Here is a 16,720-nt window from a genome sequence, read left to right on the forward strand (position 1 = left end):
CTCCATCCACACTCTGAATAAGTCTGCACAATGACACTTGAATGAAAGCCTAAGTAAATTCTGGTTAATAACTGCATGGAACAAATGTGGAACAAAGAAGCTATGCTCTACTCTTTATATGTTGGAAGAAAGAACTTGTTGCTGCTTGATCAATTCCTTGTCCTTCACTAGTACTTGAGTTCCTCTTTTTGGTGAGAGAGCATGCAACTTTGCAGTGCAGGATTGTGTTATATTTCCTGACCTTTGACACTTTTTTCCCCCAGAGATTTAAAGGAGTTAATATGGGAAGCAGTTTTTGTCTCACTTTGGCTTTTAAATAGCAGAGTCTATTTATTTCTCATTCAGCAAGCCTCAATTATTTGTTTGTAAAAAATCATTTGGTAATGGGATTAATTCATCCTTCATGTAACTACACTGGAAAACAATAACGTTACACAAGAGATGAATTTAACAAATATATAACTCTTGTAGGGACAAAAGGAATTCTTTCTAGAGCTGTGTGAAAGGTTTATTATACATGCCTGATTTAGTATATTTCTACAAATCTGAATGTTAGAGCCCATTTGCTGTTCTTCAAAAGTACTTAATCTGAAACCAGGCCCAAGCGTTGAACCATCAAGTCCAATTTTAAGAAAAAGTGATTTGATTATGCTTGTGCTGAGGTTGTATAATGCTTGATTACTCCTGGCAAGTACTTCTTTCAATATTTGCAATGCAACACAAAGTTGGGCAAATCCACCCAGCTGCACAGCAAGAGGAGGACTCATGAAGCTGCCTAACTCCATGTTCTCAAGGGCTGGGTGAAGTGGTGGTACAGGTGGGGAGATGGAGACCAGGCAGGGCTGTGTGGCCTCTGTGTCTGTTCTGATATTATGCTCTTTACCATAGTGTCTGCCGAGACAATCCACTGATGTGTTAAACAATGTCAATCACATTTGTAGCATGCTTTTCTTTCTCTCCTCTTCCCCAGGGGTAGAGCACACAAAAAGAAATGTTTTACTTTTGGACAAGTTTTAGTTTTTCTCAACTGTATGCACCCACACACATCTATGATGTTATGTACAGTGTAGTGTCTCCCTAAAGTCCTGTCGTGTCTGTAACCAAGCTTTGCAGTGAACGTGGTATATTTGTTTTGTGTTCTGAGGAGGTAATGCCATGCCCTGGAGAGAGCAACCTATGACTCAGGACCCAGGACTCCTAATCCTGTTGGCTGTGCTGCCAACCTGCTGCATGGACCTAGGCAAATCACTTGACCCAGATTCCCAAAGACAGATAAGCACCTAAGATCTTTAAATAATGACGTCCAGGACAGATTTATCTGGAGTGCTGGATGCAACTTATAAGCACTCCTACAATGGGGTTGCAACTGGGTGACTGGGAAGCTTTCTCTCCTACTTTTAAAGCTGTATCTGTTCTTCATCTACATTCACTATTTCAGCTCCATACAGACGCTGAGATAATGCATTTTGTGAGGAGCACCAACATTTTACTGTGTATATGGAAAACCATGGAAAAACCTCATCTATGGTTGGTGGCCTGGAAGTCCTGAAGTTGGATTTTTAAATTAGGTGCCCCACTGCCATGAGAACCTGGGGTCTGAGGGTGTGCCTGTATTCAGAGTATGTGTAAGACAGAGATTTAGGGAACATGAAGGCACAGAAGTGTGAATTACCTGGCTCAATTGGTAGTCAGAAAACCAGCCTGGGATGGTGAAAATGCAAGTTCAAGCCTCTAATCCAAGCTAGGGATGCTAAGGATGATTTGGCCACAAGTCTCAAAAAGTGTCTAAACCAGTAAACTACCAGAAATGCTGTGAAATACCTTTTTATTTTTTTGGGAATTTTGGGTGGAAGGAAAATCAAGCGTGGTAACTGGGTCATGAACGAGTATTTATTGCTTAGAGTCCAAGGAGGCACCAGGACAGAGTGAACATACCCAAACACCATCTTTTAACCTCAGCATTCCAGACTGGTGTTCCAGCAGGAACAATAAAAAGTGTCAGTAAGGAGGAGAAAGGCAGCATACAGTTAAAAGTTGTGATGTCCTATGTGTCTCTGAAGAGCCACCTGTGTGTCCTTCTAGGTTTTTTTTCTTGTCTCATAAAGGCAAGGAACACTCTCCAGGACATTATTCGAATGTGTGGAGGTGACCCTGCACACAGCAGAGCACAGCCTTGGACCTTGCTGCCACAACAGCAGACAACACTTCTAACATTTGTATGGGAAGCTTCAGGAGAGGCAGGGGTGCTAGGATGCCAGGCTTCTTGGAATATCACAGTAAGAACTTATGGATAGTGCACAAAATAAGCATTCATGTCATTCAGCTCTGGCCATGTTCTGTGTAATGTGACAGAATTGTGAGGGGCCTCTGTTTCTCATGATCAAAGTGGTAAAAGTATTCAGAACTCCTCAATGACTTGCAGAAGCCTGGTACTGTGCAAGATGGAGTCCAGGTTAAAAAAACCAACGTATTTTATGAGTAGATCTGGAAGCAAAACAACTGACTGCCTCTTTCAGCCAGGCTTTTATACATGGTCGTAGGGTATCTGGGAATCCATGAATCCACGCTGACATCTGCACACTCAGAATCATGATGCTGCAGGCTCTAAGTATATATTTAGACTGCATCTACAAACCTTGCAGAAAAACATTAAATCAGCAAAATGAAAAAAAACTCAAACAAAAATGAGACATAAAAATGAGCTGGCTACTCTAAACCACAGATACAGTAATTATTTCAGTCTTTTGCTTAGGGGTGTACCAACTGTTTACAATTTACTGTTTGGCAAGCTGGGTGTTCTCATTTCCCTCATGGTTCAGGAGTCAAAAACATATGCTACCTTTAGTAATGAACTCTTCCAAGATTTGAAACTATCCATATTCATGTCACAAGAAATGTTTACACAAGAGCAAAATGCTCCAACATCAAAATAAATCAGTAACATCTCAGAGTTTATATTTCCATATGCTTCTTTGGCATAATAAAGCAGGCGAAGGGCTGCTGTTGTAAAATGGAGTTTAATTAAAAACAAAAGAAAAAAAAACTTTATCAGAAATCATGGGCATCCAAAAATCATGCAGAATAATGCATAGCTTCAACATATTCTAGAGATTTATCATCTATCAATAGAAACAAGAAAATGCAATATAATCATATCCTCTACACACCTTGCATATTTTCCATATTATGTGCATAAATTATACATTCATTTTCATAATTATGGTAACATTCTAGTTTTCCCATAAACTGCTATTGCTCCTGGGTACCAGTAAGTTTACATCTACCAAGGCTACACGCTAATTACATTTTCTTTTTATAATGTTATCTATTTATCAAATTTAGTTTCTTAATGGAAATTAATAGACTAGGTCTCCGCAGTAAAAAAAAAAATCAGAGGTAACATAGTGTTTTGGGAGTTTTTCAGCTTTCATTTTATTCAAGCTTAAAGGCTTTTGAGTGCTTGATTGGTGATTATGGTGTATGAAGTAATTTATAAAAGTAAGGTCCAGGAGGTGGTTGGGAAGGAGTTAATGATTTCCCTTTTGCTAGAGGAGGTCCACAGCTGCCTGAACTGAGTGCAGGGATTTTCAGGGTAGCCAGCTGTGGGGATTTAATTGATTCACCCATCAGTCTATAAAGGGGGGTACCACAGGGTGACTCTAAGTCCTGCTGTGATTCAGGGAGGAGGAGGTAATTTAGGGTGGGTATTGTAGCCGTGAGAAGATCTAAGCAGGGATGACTAGATGGGTAAATATTTAATATTTTTTTCTTCTGTACGTCAGGGGAAGAAATGAGGATTTTTTTTTTTACATGTCTTTGAAAAAAAAGAGTGCTCCTTTTATTTTTCTAATCCTTTACTTTTCTGACTTTTAATGGAGCTCTGTAATACTCTTGCTTGGATCTAAAGTCAGGGCATCAAGAAAGCTTGAACTGAAGGGACATAATGGATAGAAGATGTGCCTCAGCCAACTGCAGCAGATGAAGATGAGCTGATGGGTGTGGGCAGGAGTGAGGAATAATCCCAGAGTGTGTGGGATGCTGGAGGAAATCTCCTTGTCTATATATACAGGAGGGTGAGATCTGAAGCAGTCTTGGCTTTCAGATCTGAAGTGTACCTGTTTCCTTTTCAGCTGAGTGCAGTAGAAGGATGATTTACTTTCCCTGGACACTTGACTGCTTTTAACAGCAGGGTTTATCAAGGCCTGGCTTATCCTCTGGGTGGGTTTCCCTTCTTTATCTCTGAATCAGAGCATTGTCAGAAATCTGCAAATTGTTCTACAGGGACAGCAGTGGTGTTGTAACACCTTCTCTAAGAACTAACTTTGACTCTTTTTGATTTGCTCCTCAGCTCATTTTTTTTCTTCCTCACCTCTAGTGAGGAAGGAAGTTTCCTTCCTCAGCTCCATCTGCCTTGAGGTTTTCCAGGTTTAAGTGTGGTAATTTACCTGAGGAAACAGGCTTTGTTCAGGGTAAGAAATTCTACGTAAGTGTAAGGCATAATACTTAGCAGCACCCTATTTTGAATATTACAATATGTTTAGTTGTTACTTATTCTATTTCTAATCTACTTTAGAAATACTTTGTGTATTTCAGCCACTATCAACATCCACATGCTCCTCCCCTGGCAGTAACTGTGCTATGGTTTAAATGTGAATCCAGAGAGAGAACACCACAGGCTTCATTCAGCAACATCCATCTAAATAGCATGTTGTATCTGAAGAACAGTTCACATTTGTGTCTAGCACCTCATTCTAGCCATTATACACTTATAATTACATAATTATATAGATAAGAAGGGTCTCCAGGATGCTTTGCACAAGCCTAGAAAAGAGCCACGAGCCTCACGTGTGTGTTCTGCAAGGTATTCAGAGGTTGCAGCAATGTCCCATACTGGGATGGCTTCCAGTTAGCACGTCCTTTAACGTGGCAGGCATACTCCTAAATCTTATTGGAGTGAAGGCCTGGATGTGTATGCATCTTCCCTGTGAAACATATGCACTCCAAGACTTTTCTAAGTGGTGTATAAAAGTTGGCTTTTATTGGTATTTTGAAACCTTTCACAAGGGATTTTTGTAGAGTCCTGCCTCTATAGCCACAATGTGTTGACTCAGGATATTGTCACGGTTGAAATGTTCTCAGACCACTTTTCCCCCCAAGATTTGAAAAGCTCACTTATCTTTTGCCCTCATTAAGGTCAGCTACAGCCTATGAAATACCTTATGTATTCAGAATGCTCAGTGAAGTGTTAATCATTGACGCAGGAGATGTTCCAAGTGTTGTGAGTGCTGTATGTTAGCCAGAGTCTCGTCAGCCCATGAAATCTGTTCCAGGTTCTCTGGCTATAATTTATTGCTGGATTATTCTTTATTAATCCCTGATAGGGTGCTCTGCTGATGTATGCAACAAGAAAGGAGATGGTACTGGTTCACTTAAGTGGCAAAGAGAACATTGAGAAGTGATGTGGCTGTTGATGGCAGCCTATGTTTTTTTATTGGCCAAGATTTTCAAAAGGTCGCTGGCAGCACCTTATTCCACTGCAGTCTCCCAGGAATGTTTGAAGACACAGGGTAAGCAGAGACTCAGAACCTCCCTCACAGCTCTTCAGCCTTCCCTCAAAGCCAAGGGATTGTTCACCTACATTGTGTGTTTCTGAATGATCCCAGGCATTATCTATTATAAAATTGTGAGAGCTCCAGTCAGCCTTAAACTGTGTAAAACACAAATTGGGTCTAACATACAGGAATGGTTTAGATAAGCAGTCTTGTACATGTGAGATTATCTCTAAACTGACTTATATTCAGTTTGCCTCCTGTTATTAAAATCTCAGTCAGCCTTGGATCATAGCAGAGCCCAATGAAACACCACATTCTTTCCTCTCTCCCTTGGTGCTAATGCTTTTTCAAGACATAGCATTGCTCAGAAACATGAAGTGTGTTCTGAGTATTTTTTTAATAATGTTCAGAAATAATTTCATAAGAGCAACTGCAGTAGTTCAGGCGAGAGCTTGTCTAACATTACTCTTTTTGTAACAGTGGCCAAAATTGGTTGTCAAGGGAAGATTATACAGCATGCTCAAGGCAAATGTGTAAAATCTGTCCACTGAGTATTTTTCTGGCTTCTAAGTATTCTGGCTTAGGGACTTTAAGACCACTGTGGCTTGTCTGTTTACTAACCCTCTCCAGATCTCTTTTCAAGTACTTATTAAGCCTATCCTTGAACCCAGTAAAGTGTTTCTGCCACGTCATTTGGCAAGGATTTACATAATTTTGCTACATATGAATGAAGAGCTGCTTGTTTGTTTTGAATTGGGATCAACTGGCTTCCTTTGACCACCATGTCCTGTACTGAAAAAAGGAAAGAGCAATTCATCTCTATCTCATGGTTGCTTGTGGTTTTGTGGACCTTCATAATTTTTCCCCTAAGCCATCTCTTTTCCAGGATGAAAAGTCTTAGCTAACTGAGTCATGCCTTGCATAGGAACCATTCACCTTTATTGCTCTTCTCTGCGTATCCTCCAGTTCTAAGACATTTTTCCAGGTGGAGGTCTTATAATTAACCACAGCTTGCAAAATGTAGGAGAAGCATGGATTTGTACAATGAAAGAACAGACGACTTTATATTTGTTTTCTGTTCCATGTGTGAATGACCTGACTGTTACCAAGTACTTGAGTGATATTTTCATGGCGCTATCATAACCCCAAGGTTTCCTGTCTGAGCGATGTTGGCTACCTCAAAACCAATGATATTTTAGACATGGAGCAAGCACTGTTTTCCTCAACAAATATTATTTTACCTTAATCTGTGTATTAGTAATGTAGCACCCTCAACTATTGGTTACTTTTTCTGAAGTATTATCTTGAATTCATTCTTTGACTTTCATTTTCAGCATATTTTGTGAGTTCTATAGTTTCCATGATTGTCTTGAGCTGTATATCAAACCCAGTTACCACAAAGAGAAAACACCCCAAATAACTTTCTGCAGTATACATTTAAACATTTCTTATAAGGTTTGAAAAGAAATAGTTTATGGAAATAATTCAGTGGAAAAGAGTAGCTGGTGCTCAAGAGCTGGAACGGATTTTCTGTGTAAAAGTGGCAGCATTTAAAAAAAATCATGAGAGAAGGTTATGAAGAAGCATTAGGAGGAGTGGTGTGAGAGGAGTACAGCCAGCAGGAGGTTTACTATGAGGAAAGGAGAGCTGACACACAGGAAGGACTGGTAGAGTGTGGTGCCTTGAAGTAAAGATGAAATACTAGAATATGATACAAAAGGTGAAGGGGAAGCCATTGAAGGAACTTGAAAGGGAATTTGTATGCTAAGAAATGGGGAAAGATGATGTAATACCTCCTGATTTCACCAGGAAGGAAGCAGATTCAGGATAATTTTTCAGGTATTTTCCTAGTGTTCCAAAGCACAGATAAGAGTATAAAAATGCAGCACGCTGGAGTAGTGCCTCATTGTGTGGGGCCCTTAAGAGCTGATGATATTACTGCTGAAAAGTGTGATGCTTGGCTTCGGCTGGGGAAATCTAAAGAGATCTGCAAAATGTCATCTGCTAGAAAACACAGAGATTTTAGAATGTCCTCCCAATAAGCTGGACACTATTGGAGAGGGCAGAAAACATCTGACTGTTTTTGAGGGAGTTGTAGCAAGCTGTCATCTGTATTCCTCATGCTGAGGGTAGATCAGAACCAGGGCTCATCTTCATCACTCATAAAAGGAGCCCCATGGAAGATGCTCTCTCTTCCTGTCTTTGCATTCCCCAGGACAGACTTCCCTGACTTCAATCATATTCTTTGTGATACTTGGCTCAAATCCTGTATACGTGGACATTGTCTTAGCACTCATTCTCATTTGATGAATCCTACTTATGCTTTTAGTTAGGAAATTTAAAGAGTATTTGAGATTCTCAGCTAGTGTACATTGATGTAGACCTGTAAGCTTGTCATCTTTATCATATCCGCATCTTGGTTCCTCTATTAGAGGAAGTGGGAATGATGGAACCACCTGTAAAACGCTTTGATGAAAAATGCTTGCAAGAAGTGAGTATTTTATTATTTTGACAACTTTTTCCAGCTGATAATATCCATGAGCATTTCAGTATGTTTCACTTCACCTATTGAAAATGGGTAGAGATCTGGGGTATAAGGAAGGAAGAAGCAATTTATTACTAAATCTGGTCATTTCTCCTTAATAATGATGTACAAAGGACCAGACCTTTTGACAAAGTATAACTGGAGAAAAGACGTGTTTTCACCAGATGCATAGAACATACACCAAGGTATTGTTGAGATATTTGTCAAGAGATTATTTGGGATACTAAGTGTGTATTTATGGTGCTTGCTTTTCGTTTGAGGATTTTTTTCTCCCTGAGAGGAGAATAAAATACCTTTAAGGTCCTCTAAGTATTTTTAAAAGGATTTCAAATTATTAAGACTGTATTTGAATTATCAAGTTCATACTACCCCAGGCCTAGATGCTATACCAGTTGGTGAGGCAGGAATCTATAGGAATATAATGTTTTCTATTCACATTTTGATTAAACTTTGGAAGAAAACACTTTTCTTAGGGAACTGTTTTAATTTTTTTTGAAAACTACAAAAGCTTTTTCTTTTTTGCAAACAGTGTTGTGTTAGATCTCTCACTGAAATAGATTGATTTTATCGGCTATTCAGTACTCAAAAAATCAAAACACTTTATTCTGATCTCTTGTAATCTTCTAGAAATGGAACAGAGAACTTACTAGAGCTTTACATTTAAAATAAAACATCAATGGATAAAGTGCATGAATAATTCTGAATTTGGCGAAAATGGAATCAAGCTAAGGATTGGGAATATTTTATAAAATATTGAAAGCCTGCAAATCATGCTTGCTGCATAACAGTGCATGTAGTTATGTTTCTCTACTGACTGGCACCACAGACCAAAGTGTTTATATATTTGGCTGCCTTTAAAAAGCGTATGAGGCATTAGGTCTCAACCTTATCACAGTTATTTTAATGATGATGTTTTTATGTTTAATTTAACTGTAAATCATGTTAGTGGAGTTTTGACTGCTATGTCAGAGAGCTTAAAAACTGAGCTCAAGTTATTTCAAAACCTAAGAATTTGTCTAGCCTGTGAGGTTTAGTCAATATGATCCACTCAAGTGTGGAGCTGTCAGAGAGGACACCAGCAGATGGTGCTTAATCTGTTCAGTTTTGAAGGGAAGTCGGACTCTGTATATAAAGTTAAATTTTTGATCTATCTCAGTTACTGCTAAATAGCCAACTTATGGATTTGTTAAGGGCATTAAGGGAGTCACAATGGCCTACAAAACACTCTGATGTGCCATAGCACATTTTCTAGTCAGATATCCATGGAGTGTTTACTTTTGCTCTATGGGAAATAATTGTTTCAGTTTAGTTTATTCACTCTGGTGTCTCATACAGTGCTGGGTAAACACTTCAAAAACCACATTGGCAAATGTTGGTTCAGATGAATCCTACACACCCATGTCAGCAATCAAGAGGCTTTCTGTTTGCTTTCTTTTCCACAGGCATTCGCACATTCAGTTTCCATGTAGTCCAAGAAATATAAATTCAGAATGACTCTAGTTTTTGCTGGAGCATTCTTGTAGATCCAAAGTCACCCTCTGCCTTCCTGTCTCTGCTGATGTGCTCTTGGTCATGTGTAAAAGATCACCTCCCTTTTGATTCTCCATACAAATTAAAAATAAAAATCTTCCTGGGGAAGCCTGAGGAGTTTATGGTCAAGGCAATGACCAGACTGAGGTGAACCTCTGGCAAAGTTGTTTTCTCCCAGCACTTTCTCACCATGCAAATCACACATTTTCAACAGGCAGATTTTTTTTTTTTTGCCTCATAGATTATGAATATGCAAGTCTGTGCACTCACTAGGCTATGCAATAAGATCATGTGTAGGATATTGGTGGCATTGCTTGTACAGGAAAAGCTTGTCTAGATGGTTGTTTGTGAATGTGTTTTATGTGGAAAAAGTTCAGATTTAAATCAGTTTCCCTGACATGCTATTTTATACAGTGTTCCAGGAGAAACTGAAGCAAAACCATCATGGTATCTTAGAGGAAAACAAGAAAAATATGCTTCCTATCTTCTTGTAAGAATTGTCTAAAAGGTCTTGCATTTAAGAATAAATGAGTCAAGAAATGTGATGTGCCTAGGTTTGGGTTGGTTTTTGTTTTTGTTTTTGTGTTTTTTTTTTTTTTGTGGTTGGTTTTTTTTTTTTTTTTTTTTTTTTTTTTTGTTGGTTTGTTTCCTTCACCCAACCTTCTCTGAACCTTTTGAAAACAGCCAGCTCTGAACTCCAAGCTATGGGACAGAAAAACTTCACACAGCAGATTCAAATGATGTTTTCATCAAATATTAGTACTCGCTGAAAATTTGGTCTGGAAAATATTTTTACTGAATTTGGGCAAACAGTATTTTCACCAGTGAAAGTCGTCTGTTTATGGAGCCTAGAAGGACCTCTACCTACGCAAACCTTTTACAAAGGCCCATAAGGTTTCTGAACCATCCAACTCACTATCACTAGTTAAAGTTACACATGGGTGGATTCAATGATGGTGGACTGCGTGTAAACACAGTATATGAAAAATTCTTGCTTCTACCACACTTTGACATAAAAGGGTTTTAACTTGAAAGTATTGGGAATTAGACTCAATGAAATATTTGTATTCATTTTGATTCATGAAAGTACTTGCAAGATTTCAAACTGAAACTTGAAATTGCTGAAAGTCGTCCTCTTTCTAGTAATGTGCTTTAGTTTTCATTCTTATAAATTACATTATATTGTCTAGGAAAGAATTACACATGATCTTAATCTCCAGGCATGTTTTTTCTAGGGAGAAACCAGTAGAACATTTACCATAATTAACATATTTTCTATCTTCTCATTTTGTTAATGATATCTCTTTGAAGGCTGTGCAGTAATTACTGCCCACAGAGGTATGTACTCTGAAATAAATTAATGACCGATGACCAATAATGATTATAGATGTAATCATCCATTGTGGAATATAGGCTAAAACAGATACTTGGAACAGTGTTGGAAGCAAAAATAAACTGCACTGTTAAGCACTGCTAAAAATATTTTAGAAATTGATCAGAAAAATATAGAGTAACTTATTTTCTAATCATATGCTAATTTTACTTATTTTTCAGGTTTTATTTCTAAAATGTTTCCTCAACAGACTGATACAGTAATAAGTAAAAAGCTAATCCTACACAAGCTATGTATTTTTGGTGAAATTTACTTTAGAGATATGAGTTTATTGTTAAATGTTCTTATTTGACAGATGAATTTTCAAACCAGAATTCGAACTTAAATTTCATTTCATATAAGCATGAATTTGAAAATCTCAACCTCTAACTTCTTTTTTGGCAATTTCACTTGTTAAAAAATACTGCAGATAAAAAACATCTCCTGCCTGTGCCTGTTCAATTTTGAACTGATGTTTGCATACAGAATTAAAAGGTTTAGAGGTGGGGAGTCTAATATCTAAGACTAATATGTTCTTACCATTCAAAGAACGCACAAAAAATACAGCCAAAACTTCTTAAAAATTAATGTTTAATAAAGCAAGATCTTGCCTTTTGTTTAAGGCAGCAATTTATTTTCAAAATAGAGTTAAAAAAATCAAGTGATAATTCTTTAAAACCTACACTGATTGAGAGCATGATTCTTTTTCAAACAGCATAGTTCAGAAGCCTTGTTGAAATCCAATAATTTGGTTGTTCACCAGTAGGAGACGTCTTAAACATCTTAAATATTTGACCCTTTGGCCTTACAAAGCACATTTTCACTTTAGAAAACCTTAATATGCCCAGGGTGGTTTGGATTAACATCTGTAGAGTCCTTACCTGTCTTTAGGCATCTTGGGTTAAAGAAATACAGCTTTAGAAAATAAGCTCACCTGGAGGAGCGCTGTACTTGCACAGTACAGCAATAGGCAGTGCAAAAGTGGCCCTTTTCTTAAATCTTCATTGTTCTCATGTTTGAAACTATGAATTTTGAAGGTATATGTAAAAGAAGAGATGAATACCCATTGAATTTTGACCCAAGACCTTTATGTTCTTAAATTTACCCAAATTGATGGATTTAGCTGTAATTGAGCACTAGCTAAGATACACTATCTCACAGTGGGTTAGATTCTGATTTTTCTTTCCAAGTTAATGCCAGCATAAATAGAAAACATGCACTGCAAGTGAACAATATGGAAGAGGGGGACTCTATAAAATCCAAATGTGCATATAAGCAGCCACAAGTCCATTATCTGAAGTGGTTATGTCATCTTACACCAGCAGAAAACTCAGCCCCTCTACATTGGATCCCTAAATCTCACCTTACATCAGATGTTCAAAGGTTCAGATGAATAAGATATGTCTCTGTACAGTGTGTTTTAAATTAAAAGCTAGTGAAAAGCATGTCTCTCGATTTCTGGATGACAGTCTTGGAAAATGTGTTTCAACTCGCAGTTGCCCTCATCTTATTTGCCTCCACCCTCACCTAGAAATCAGTATCCAGCAATGTCAGAGCTGATACACCCGACAAAACCAGTAGCCTGTCTTTGCTGCTTCTTCCCTGGTTTGTTCTGGTCGCTGAGAGGTGGCTTTGAAAGGGCAGCCTGTGCAGGGCAGAAATATTTCTTGAGGGTATTGGGAGGTTGTTCTCTCATTTGAAGGAAACCAAGACTTCCAACTGATTTGAATTTTATTTTTAATGTTCATGGGAACCAGTCTTACATGCCTGACTGAATTCAGAGTTTGGATTTTTGGCAGGTTTTTATTTGAGCCCAGCTTGGCTGTTTTTCAAAATGTCCAGATTGCTCACATTAAATCTGAATAAGCACTACCCACTAGTTTAATCAGAGTCATCTGGTATACCTCTAATTAGTGTTAGTTAAAGTTGAAATTCTTAATAGCACAAAATGCTGCATTTTTGGGATGTATTTTGTAAACTCCTGATTGTAAAAATTGTAGGAGAGAAAATAGATTTTGCAATATTATTCAAAAATTGGAATACATGAATTATGATAACAATTACCAAATGGTAACAACATAAGGCTAAGTTCCCAAACAATGCCATCATTGTCCATTTAGGCATGCATACACATATACAGTATTTTTGATACAAATGCATTTATGAACTTTAGTTGGTCTTGCTAATTTAATGATTGTCTGTAACTGTACATTGTGCACAGTTCAGTAAAACATGTACACATCTGGGAGTATTTCACCAATTAAATAAGCATGTGACACTGCGGGTTTAGATGTTAATTGTTTCCTGGTCTTAACCCATTGCAATAAATGATATGTAAACAAAGTGTTATAAAAGTATCTTTCTGTTTGAATTCAATCTATATTTTGCCTGAGTCAGGAGCAGACCATTAGTGTGTTACTGCAGGTTGTCAAAAATAAAGCTTGAAAATTATTATACTTGTGCAGTTGTTGGGTCCTAAAGGATCAAGACCCCCCCCAAATCTAATTTTTTTGTATTATGATCTGTATGTATGTGGTGCTGGTTTATGCTGAATTCCTCCCTGAAATCTTGCCTTTGAAAATGTTTTAACTTTTGCTGTGTCAAGGCATAGACCAACTAAAACAGCAAGTCCTGAAGTTTGATTGTTTTATTAAAGTGTTCCCCAAATCAGAATGCTAGATTTGACTTTAATTTTTCAGGTGTCACTTCTAAATCCTAGAGAACTGGTGAACCATACTCTTGTATTTTGTAGATGAGCTATTGTTTTTACATTCGTAATGTAACAATAGTGCAAAAAGCATCTGTTTTCTCAGATTTATGTCTTCAGATGTTCTTGTTTCTCAATCATGCTTCAATTGATACTCTGGCCATAGCAATATAATTTATATTTTTTTTTTTTTGGACACATTTCAGCTTCACTGTTCAAACATTCAATGGATCGTGATTACAGAGTTGGTTTTTTTTTTTTCAAGGGCATCTGTTCTTAGCCACAGCTGAGGATGGGGCCCACTGAGCTGACTGGAAGGATCCACCTAGAATTTGTTGAATTAAGTCCTTGCACCTGGATATAATTGTCATGCTGCTGTGCTGGGGTTTTCTTAAGCTACTGGTAAAACAAATTAGCTCAATTTAAACTGGCATCCAGTAGGGAAGCAACAACTCACCTCATATAATGTTTTTCAAATAATTATTTTTCTATTGCCAGTTTTGCTTCATGAATATTTTCCTAAAGGCAGGATGAATTGTTAGATATTTAAAAAAAAAGTTAAACACGAGAAGCAAAAAAAGCATTCTATTCTGTGTATCTGCTGAGTTACAACTAGTATTAGAGTGCTATATGATTATTGATTTTGTGACTGTCTCTTAGATAGATATATGTATAAATAATATATAAATATACATTAAAAGGAAGGCAACGGCAGGTAAAACACATTTCAAATGTAGTATCACAGTGACACCTTTACCCTTGCAAAACCTCAAAAGCAGTCTCTGCACACACACTTCATGTACCTTTTGCCAGATTTAGCACTGTAATGGTATAACCACTTCTACGTTTGGGAAAGATTCGTGCAAGTTTGCTTTTTTGTTGAACAGTAGACAAAGGTAGCTGTTTATATCTGACATGGGAATTTGTGTAAATACCATGGGATCTCATTTCCTTATGTATTTTAGAGCTGTTTGAACTTGGCGACAAAATTCACAAGCTTCCTGGAAGGTCCACAAAGGTTCATCGCCTCTATTGGGCTTGCAGTGGCAGGACTTCGCACGAATCCCTGGCATGTGTGCATCTGTGTTAGCTTCAGCTTTCCATAATATTCCCCAAATGTAGACTCTGGGGGAAACAATGAAAAATCACCTCTGCAGCTGAACATTTCAGGATGACTTCTGAAATGAAGAAATAATACTTTTACTGGTACTCTAGATCTTGTTGTTATTTTTTTAGTAGGTGATGTGCTAATTTGGAGAAGAGAGGGGTATGCTCACTAAGCATGGAGGGTGCTTTTGAATGTGCCTCTAGAATAACCCTAGCTTCAGCTGTGACCAAAGATGCTGGTTTTTTGACCTGGTCATGTCGCTGTGGATACCAACTTAAATTGCTAAGGCTGCTCAGTTGGCACGGACTGAAGCTACTTCTTATTTTTCAAATTTTAAAGCATATTTAAGAATATAAAAGGAGTCTTGGTCATCCTCTTGGATACTGTGGCAGAAATATAGATGTACATAGTATTATAAATCATCCTCTAAGCTACATTCTCTTTTAATATTGGGGGGACTCAAATGCACCAGGAATGTGAATCAAGAAAGCAGTGCTTTTCTAAAGGATGGCAAAATGTCCAGAGATCAAAAGTTAAATGTAGAAGCTGTTTCCAGTCCTTCAGCTGTGCAATGGATTTCAAATTTTGGAGAGTGTATGTGTACAGTGGCAGGGACAAGCAGGGACATTTCTGTGGCTCTTGAGAACAGTTTAACTCACGTAAACTTCAGCTTAAGGTAGTATGTGTGTGTTACCAGTTCTGTTATCTGCAGAGCTGCTGTGTGGCCCTGAGGCCAGTGGGGAAGTGCTAAATGCAGATTGTCCTGCATGAAGGCAACTTTCAAACAGCAGCTGATTCCTGACTCAGGACACTTTAAAGGTGTAGCACAGTTTTATTTTTTTTAATTGCATCTTTTTTTTTTTAACTGCTGAGTCTGATTCTTGCTTGCAGAGCAGCCTGTTTTGCCCAATCCAGCAGTGTAACAGGCACTCTTCCATGGCATGGATTTGCCATCAGTGCTCCAGCTGAAGGCTCTGCATAGACCTGGGATGCAGAAAATTCACAGAGCAAAGAGGGCCAGCACGTAAAATAACACTGAATTATTCTACCTCTTCTATGGAAGAGCAGGTCAGGGAGAGAACTATCATACCCTAACCCATTGTACTGATGCACACCCAGAGCAAAGTTTTTCTTCCAACTGAGACAGCCCTGAATCAATGCATATGAGTGGGCAAGCAAGTTGCTTTCATATCATATTCCTTTTCATAAGTTCATTTTTCATGAGCTTCAGGGGAAAGAAAAAACCTTCAGTCTTCCCTCAGAGAAGAGAGTGTAACAGCTATGGCTGGTGTAAAGGTTGCCTCAACTCCTTTCTGTGCTCCCTCTCCTGTCCTGGCTTCCAGGGAGGAGAAAGTAGGAAAAACCAAGAACGAACTGAATTTAGTATTTTGGTTTTTTTCCTTATGTGATGATAATCCTAGGACTACACTTAGAGAGAAACTTCCAGTGGGAAATTAAGCTAAACTGAAAGGCATAACAAAACCCAAATGACCTAGACTGCAAGAATTCCCCCAATGTTTTATTCTTCAATGCTTATTAATAGAGACAATACCAAACCCTTTTTGTTATAGCATGGACTTTTGTTTAGTAAATTCCATGTCACATCTGATATAATTATTGAACTCACAGTGTGGATAAATGTACAGACATGACTAATAGCATTCTCTTATAATTTCATTACAATGTGTTTTTTTTAAAACTGATTTTTTTCCTTCTGTTACAGACTGTAATATAAATGAACTCTCAAGTCCTGCCTTCTTTTTCTCTTTACCCTCTTTTAATTTCTTTTTAGATTTGATTCATAGAAAAATGTGAGCGATGGGTGCTACTGATTTGGGTCATCTGCATGCAATTCAAAAGAAAAAGGTAATTTTTTTTTTTTTAATTGCCTGTCAAGTAAGTGGGT

The 16,720-nt window shown here is 37.8% G+C and overlaps 1 long non-coding RNA gene across 1 annotated transcript in view; it reads left to right on the forward strand.

The window, feature by feature from the left end:
* Nucleotides 1-16,720, forward strand: part of LOC116449041 — a 65,503-nt gene that overhangs the window by 30,022 nt on the left and 18,761 nt on the right. The window contains exon 2 of the long non-coding RNA XR_004242210.1: nt 16,607-16,680. This is a non-coding gene — a long non-coding RNA (uncharacterized LOC116449041). The remainder of the gene's footprint in view (nt 1-16,606; nt 16,681-16,720) is intronic.

The sequence above is a fragment of the Corvus moneduloides genome, chromosome 10, assembly GCF_009650955.1.
Source record: "Corvus moneduloides isolate bCorMon1 chromosome 10, bCorMon1.pri, whole genome shotgun sequence".
Taxonomy (NCBI): Eukaryota; Metazoa; Chordata; class Aves; order Passeriformes; family Corvidae; genus Corvus; species Corvus moneduloides.